An 8,105-nucleotide genomic window follows, 5' to 3' on the forward strand; every position below is an offset into this window, starting at 1 on the left:
TTTACTATATGGCAAGAAGTATGGAGGTAGTTCTGCTCCTGGACTGGCTCAGTCGTCATTAAGGACTCAAGTTCTTTCCTTCGCTCCATGTTCTTTTTTTTTTTTTTCTTTTTGAGACAAAGTCTTGCTCTGTTGCCCAGGCTGGAGTGCAGTGGTGTGATCTCGGCTCACCGCAACCTCCGCCTCCTGGGTTCAAGTGATTCTCCTGCCTCAGCCTCCCGAGTAGCTGGGATTACAGGCATGTGCCACAGCTGCCAGCTAGTTTTTGTATTTTTATTAGAGGCAGGGTTTTGCCATGTTGACCAGGCTGGTCTGGAACTCCTGGCCTTAAGTGATCTACCTGCCTCGGCCTCCCAAAGTGCTGGGATTACAGGCATGAGCCATGGCGCCAGCCTCATGCTCTCATTCTTTGCGTGGTGGCTTAGTCCTCAAGACTTATCCTTCATTGCTGCAAAGTGGCTGGGGCATATCCTGACATCACATGAAGACCTAGAATCATTATCTTCCATGCCCCACTTTTTATTTAATGGGGAATATTTTTCCTGAAGTCCCCACAGAATTAGCCCCGTTGGCCACAGTTGCCTCTCATACCCAGGCATAAGTCATTCATTGTGCAAAGGGTATGAGACTACCATGATTAGCTTAGATCAATTAAGATAGGCTTTTATGAGACTGCAGAGGGGTCTATCTTCCCTCAGATAACATGTTGAAGGATAAACATATCTGAGATTTTGTTAGTATGGAAAAAGCAGTGTAAGGCAAATAGTTTCAGGGAAATTATACTCAAACTAAAAATTCAGTGTAAAATAAATACAACAACTTTACTACCCACAAGTTTTGGTATGATGCTTAGAATCTGATCTAAAATCCACTCACTCTATTCTTTCAGCAAACATTCTTTGATCACTTATTACACGTTGGGCACTGTTCTCCATACTAAAGCAGAGAACAAGACAGATACGTATTTGTATTGGGAATGCTTTCAGCAGCAACTGACAGAATAGGAAATTAAAAGTAGCCAAACCATAGGGACATTCAGTGTTTGCCCAGAGAAATTTAGAGGGAGGCAATCCCTAGTCCATCTCCTCTGAAATATAACCAAGAGTCCAGGTTCTTTCTTGTCTGGGTCCTTAACGTGTTGACTTTTGTCTTTATTCTTTTCACTTCATTGTTCCATAGCTTCCATAGTTCTAAATACCTTATCTACTTTCAAATGAGAAAGAAATGGAAAAGGACACTTTTTTCTTATTATCGTCCCTTTTGCAAAGATTTTAAAACCTCCAGAAGCCTCCTATGCAGATTGCCATGAAATCTCATTGGCAGGATTGTGTGCCACACTGGTCTTCTCAAAAGCAAAGGAGTCTAGGAAGGTAATTATCCAACAAAGTGTTATGGAGCCGCACACACTGCTGCCCCAGATAAAATCGGGATTTTTTTTTATAAGGGGAGCCATGGATAATGGTTACCCAATTACAATGTTTTCCGTAGTCCCCTTTTCCTGGAATTAATTCTCTGGCCACTTCATGGAAAAGTAATAATAAATTAGGAGTACTTTTCATACTCTAGTTTTAAAATTATGTGTGAGGAATTTGTAGTGGTTCTTAATGTTTTTGCACATTCAACTAGAAAAGCAATTGGCCAGCTGTGGTAGCTCACACCTGTAATCCCAGCACTTTGGGAGGCCAAGGCAGGTGGATCATCTGAGGTCAGGAATTGGAGACCAGCCTGACCAAGATGGTGAAACCCCATCTCTACTAAAAATACAAAAATTAGCTGGGTGTGGAGGTGGGTGCCTGTAATCCCAGCTGCTCGCGGGGCTGAGGCAGGAGAATTGCTTAAACCTAGGAGGCAGAGGTGTCCGTGAGCTGAGATCCTACCATTGCACTCCAGCCTGGGCAACAGAGCGAGACTTCATCTCAAAAAAAAAAAAAACAAAAAACAGAACACTGGAAAACAGACATTTTGCCTTTATTCCAATGTGGCTTTAGAATTTTTCATAAGGAATATGTATTAAGATATTACTTATATAAATACAAATGAATAATATATAAAATAATTAGTGAAAAATCTGTTAAAGACTAATCATCTGTGTTCTTCTGCCCACATCATTTGGTCCCTGGTCCTGTTCTTGCTCAATGTTTGCAAAGAACCAAAGGCACACTACAAATAAGTAGAAATCTCTGTTGTGCTCTGACCCTTGATCTGTTCTGTGATCACTGTTCCCTTTGGCTTTTTTTTGTTTTGTTTTTTTTTGAAACACAGACTCACTTTGTCACTCAGGCTGGAATACAGTGGCACAATCTCGGCTCACTGCAACCTCTGCCTCCCGGGTTCAAATGATCCTCCTGCCTCAGATCCCTGAACAGCTGGGACTACAGCCATGCACCACCATGCCAAGCTAATTTTTGTATTTTTAGTGGAGATGGGCTTTCACCATGTTGGTCAGGCTGGTCTTGAACTCCTGACCCCAAGTGACCGCCCACCTCGGCCTCCCAAAGTGCTGGAATTACGGGCATGAGCCACCGCACCCAGCCCTCCTTGACGTTTTATCATATATTTTTTCATTTGGAAGTGACTTTTCTGTAAGTTGTCACAACAATGAAATGTCTATTGACTTCTAAGCAAACCCTCAAATCATTAAACCTTGTCATTAACCACTCTATGTCCCCAGTGTTGTTGTGGTTTGTTAAGTAAAGAACTTCTGTTGAACAACTGCTTTTTGTTTGTTTGTTTGTCTGGGTCTTGCTCAGTCACCTAGAGTACAGTGGTGCAATCACAGCTCACTACAGCCTCAACCTCCTGGGCTCCAGTTATCCTCCCACTTCAGCCTTCCTAGTAGCTGGGACCCCAGGCACCAGCCACCACACCAAGCTAATTTTTTTTTAATTTTATGTAGTGACAGGGTCTCACCATGTTGCCCAGGCTGGTCTCAAACTCCTGGATGAAAGGGTACCTCCTACCTTGACCTCCCAAAGTGCTAGAATTACAGGCATGAGCCACTGTGCCGAGCCTTGCTTGTTTGTTTTTTGAGACAAGGTATTACTCTGTCACCAAGGCTGGAGTACAGTGGCATGATCATAGCTTACTGCAACCTTGAACTCCTGGCTTCAAACCATCCTCCTGCCTCAGCCTCCTGAGTAGCCAGGACTACAGGCAAGCATCACCATGCCTGGCTTGAGCAACTGATATAAATCATTTATCTTAATCACCTTTCTAAAAAGTTTGTTTGTTTGTTTGTTTGTTTGTTTTGAGACAGAATTTCGCTTTGTCAACCAGGCTAGCGTGCAATGGCGAGATCTCAGCTCACTGCAACCTCCACCTCCCAGGTTCAAGCAATTCTCCTGCCTCAGCTTCCCATGTAGCTGGGATTACAGGCACCCGCCACCATGTCCAACTAATTTTGTATTTTTAGTAGGGATGGGGTTTCACCATGTTGGCCAGATTGGTCTCAAACTTCTGACCTCAGGAGACCTGCCTGCCTCAGCCTCCCAAAGTGCTGATATTACAGGCGTGAGCCACCCCACCTGGCCTCTAAAAAGTATTGATAAATTTACAGAAGTTATTTAAAATGTTGAAAATTGTAAGCAACATAGCAATCTTGAGTTGACATGTATAAAGCATGGTATTTACTTTTTTATTGATTTATTAATTCATATTCTCATTTTCTCCCTTGGTGCTAGAAAGCAAAGAGCTAGTCAGGCATGAGAATGATTAAAAACCCTTGTGAGCTAGGAAGAGAGAAGAATCTAAACAAAAACGAACCTAAGGAAAAGAACAACAAATTAGGCTTTGTGAAATGGAAGGAAGAAAGGAAAGGGAAAGGAAGGGAGGCCTAGTTCATAATGTGTTATATGATTTAGATTTTTACACAAGTAAGATATTAAAGAATTACAAGTTAACCATCTAAATGTAATACTTTCCAAATAACTTAGAAGTAACATAGTCTGATTTATTCTAAGATGTGCTATCATTTATCTTGAAAAATTTTTAGTAGAAAAATGATCATAATTTACTGTGATTTTTCCTACAGTAAATCATTTATTTTTATTTATTCTTATTGGCTCTATTGAAAACTTTGTCCCTTTATTACCTTGTTGAAAATCTAAACCATCAATAGAACAGCAAAGCATATTTTAATGAAGTTAAAACCTGTTGCAACCCTAAGCAAGTAGAAGATTGAAAATAAGACTTTAATCTGTACACCAGGCAATTCTCTAAACCTGTCACTAAATTTTTTGAATCCACCTATCCAAAAGGTCAGCAAAAGTAAAGGCTTCATTGCACAAGTTGATACCAGTACTGTGCCCTTTGCCAAGAATGCTTGGGAAAATAAACGATTCCATTGTTTCAACAGATTGACCTGGCAACTTAGTCCAGAAATGTTTTCTTTAGACTAATTTAGCAGAAGAGATGAATAAAGTCAAACAACTGTTTTACGGTAGAAGCACTTCAAAGTAGTGCTTGAGAGCTCTGAAGTTTGAATGATCTAGCTTTGAATCTTGACTCCACCAGCTGTGAGCTCTTAGTAAGTCCATTTAACTTCTTATGACTCAATTTTTCCATTTGTAAGTTGGGCATGAGGGCACTCAAACATGGCATACTGCTGGCTGTCTCTTAATACTCATTCTTCTCATCTTTCAAAGCAACAGAATCTTAGTTCTTAGCAGGTCACACAGGTGAGTGGAAAAAATCTCTTTTACAACTAGGTGTGGCCATCTGAGTTTTGGGATATATGTGGCAATGGCATGTGCTACTTCTGGGAAGTATTCTTAAAGAAAGGGGTAGGACTTCCTCTTCCTTCTTCCTACAGCTAGAATATGGACATGAAGGCAGAAGCTCCAACAGTTTCCCCTGTGGATGAGGTGACCTTGGAATTGGAAGCTATATGTGCCAGAGGTATTAGACAGAAAGAGATTGAGTCTCTGCCACCGTATCATATCAACCCCGAACTGACTCTTCTGGATTTCTTGAATAGGCAAGAGAAATAAACCATTGACTGAAGCCATTGTTTTGGGATATTTATTTCTCTGTCTGCCAAACCTAATTCTAATTAATAACACTACCACAAAGAAAGGTTTTAAGAATTAAATGAGATTATGTGCTCGCTACATAGTAAGTGTGCAATACATCATGCTTATTATTACTATTATATTATTATTAAACAAGGATAATATTATGGTCTAAATATTCAGAAAAATAAAATATATCTGGAAAGTCTTACCTTTCAGACCAGTGGCATTAAAGAACTATAAGGGTGCCTATCAAAGAATAGAGTTTCTCCTGAGAAGCAATTTTTGATATATTAGAATAAATTACCTGCAATAAAGAAAAGAGGTCAAACAGACCTGGAATAGCTCCTAATCCCCATGGTAACCACATATTTTCTTACACCAAGTGTTGCCTAATGTTCTTAGTCTGAAGGACTCTGAATTTTAAAAAGAAACTTAAAATGGAAAATAAAGGTATGCACACATGATGCCCCGTAAAGTGAAACCATTTAAATGGTGAAAGATCTCCTGATGATAACCTCAATTAACAACAATAGCACTATGAACAAAAGAAACAATTTTGTAAAGGGAAATACACTCTAAAAACTCAAAACAAGGACCTTCACTATCTATCAACACACACACACATGCACACACACAATCACATACACACACATATATATGACTTTTATATCAGAAATTGTCAATAATGATCTATAATTCCACAATATGTATCACAGACACTGATGGAGAATTAAAAATTAAGGAGCAGCCTTCCTCTACTTCCAAACACAGACTATGTCCAAAATCATGTCAAAAATGTCTCTACTAGTGCAACCCAATAGTTTTTAAAAGAATCCATTGACACATGAAATCTCAGTAGGGCCAAGCATGGTGGCTCACGCCTGTAATCCCAACACTTTGGGAGTCCAGGCAAGTGGATCACCTGAGGTCAGGAGTTCAAGACGAGCCTGGCCAGCATAGTGAAACCCCATCTCTACTAAAAACACAAAATTGGCCAGGTGTGGTGGCAGGCGCCTGTAATCCCAGCTACTCAGGAAGCTAAGGCAAGAGAATTGCTTGAACCCGGGAGGCGGAGGTTGCTGTGAGCCCAGATAGTACCATATCGCACTCCAGCCTGGGCAACAGAGCGAGACTCTGTCTCAAAAAAAAAAAAAAAAAAATCTCGGTAGGTTTCTAGACTATCCCTTTACTATGGAAAATATTTGTGCCACCTTTTGCATAACTTTATTGCTGCCAGAGCACATCTTAGATTGCTATTTTACTTTCCCTAATAAGCATAACATCAATTCTCTTGCTTGTATTTACTTCTCTTGTTACTTGTACCTAAACTAACAGTTTAGGTATCTTGAGGTCCTGGCAGAAAAGGCAAGAATAAATTTTATAATTGATTAACTAAAAAATTATCATTTTGGACATCCCCAGGGCAAACAAAGGAGTAGCAATGGAATCCAACAGAGGTAAAGGATAACAACCATAGTCCACCTAATCAGAATTCCTTCTTTGAGGTTGAGACTGAAAAAGAGGGTGGGGGCAATGTAGGTATCAGTCAGTATTTTACAGAAAAAGAAATGTAATGCTCAGAGATGTTAAATAGGTTGTCCAAGGTCACACAGCCCAACCAGGATTTACCTCTAGGTCTCTTTACAGCTAAGGTTCTTTCTAGCAAGCCATTCAGTCTTCACAGTGTACTAACAACAGAGAGGACAAAAGCAGAATTTTGCCTTTAATACTTGCAATAATAATGCAATAATCATAAATGTACCTGGGAAGTTGCTGAAAAGATAGAAAATAACTCAGTATTGAAAAATGCACATTAGGAGATTTATATTCAAAGAAAAGGTAACTCTTGAAGACTGTTTTGGAAGTCAGTATCTTTCAGATTTTAGAAAAAAAGCAGGATACATATGCCATATATTATACTTTCAGCAGGATCTGGGTAGCACCCTCTTAACCATATTAATATCACTGTAGTAAAGCATGCGCATATTCACACTAAGTGAGATAAATAAAGACTACAGGCCGGGCACAGTGGCTCACGCCTGTAATCCCAACACTTTGGGAGGCCAAGGCAGGCAGATCACCTGAAGTTCAAGACCAGCCTGGCCAACATGGTGAAACCCCATCTCTACTAAAATACAAAAATTAGCTGGGCATGATGGTGGGTGCCTGTAATCCCAGCTACTCAGAAGGCTGTGGCGGGAGAATCACTGAAACCTGGGAGGCAGAGGTTGCAGTGAGCCGAGATCACACCATTGCACTCCAGCCTGGGTGACAAAAGCGAAACTCTGTCTCAAAAAAAAAAAAAAAAAAAAAAAAAAGACTACAAAGGTGCATATCAGTTCAGTACAGTTTCAGTGCTAAATGAGTTCAGGTCAAGTCAGGTCAGGTTTTGAATTTTGAAAACACTTCCTCTTTTCATAGCTTTTTGGATTTCATAATTTCAGGTAAGGGATGTGAAACTGTACTATGTCCTGTCTTACCAGGTGAGGGAAATACTAATGATAAACTGACTGATTGATTTACCAGAACTGACTTTCCACTAATAAGAGTAAAGACACCACATATGCCAAGTTTGTTCCATATACTTGGCACAAGCTTATTTCCTGTTTTGTGACTCAATTACAGCCCATTATATGACTCAATTGAATTAAAAAGTAGGACATGAAAATGAAATACAGGTCAGTCTACTAAAATCCAGAAAAGGTATTAAGCAATTCATGTGTGACAGTTCTAATTCAATGTTAAAACTATAGTTAACTTCCTACTATTACACTTGACTTGCAAATAAACCAATAAGAAAATTAGAAAGCAATATAGATTTTTAGCTCCTGAAATTCAATCATCAATTTATCAATAAAAACCATTCTGTTCAGATTAAAGACATTTGCTACCATACTTTATTTTGACAAATGGACTTGAAATAGACATTCAACACATTAAAATTCAGTAGATAATAATTTTTACCCTGTAACTGTATAAACCTGTAGACTGATTTAATGTATCATCTACCTATAATTTTTCGAGGAGCCTCAATGCCTGAATCCAACATATTTTAAAACTACACATAAATTTGCGAGAACATAATTATCAAAC

The sequence above is a fragment of the Pan troglodytes genome, chromosome 1 (assembly GCF_028858775.2).
Source record: "Pan troglodytes isolate AG18354 chromosome 1, NHGRI_mPanTro3-v2.0_pri, whole genome shotgun sequence".
NCBI classification, from domain to species: Eukaryota; Metazoa; Chordata; class Mammalia; order Primates; family Hominidae; genus Pan; species Pan troglodytes.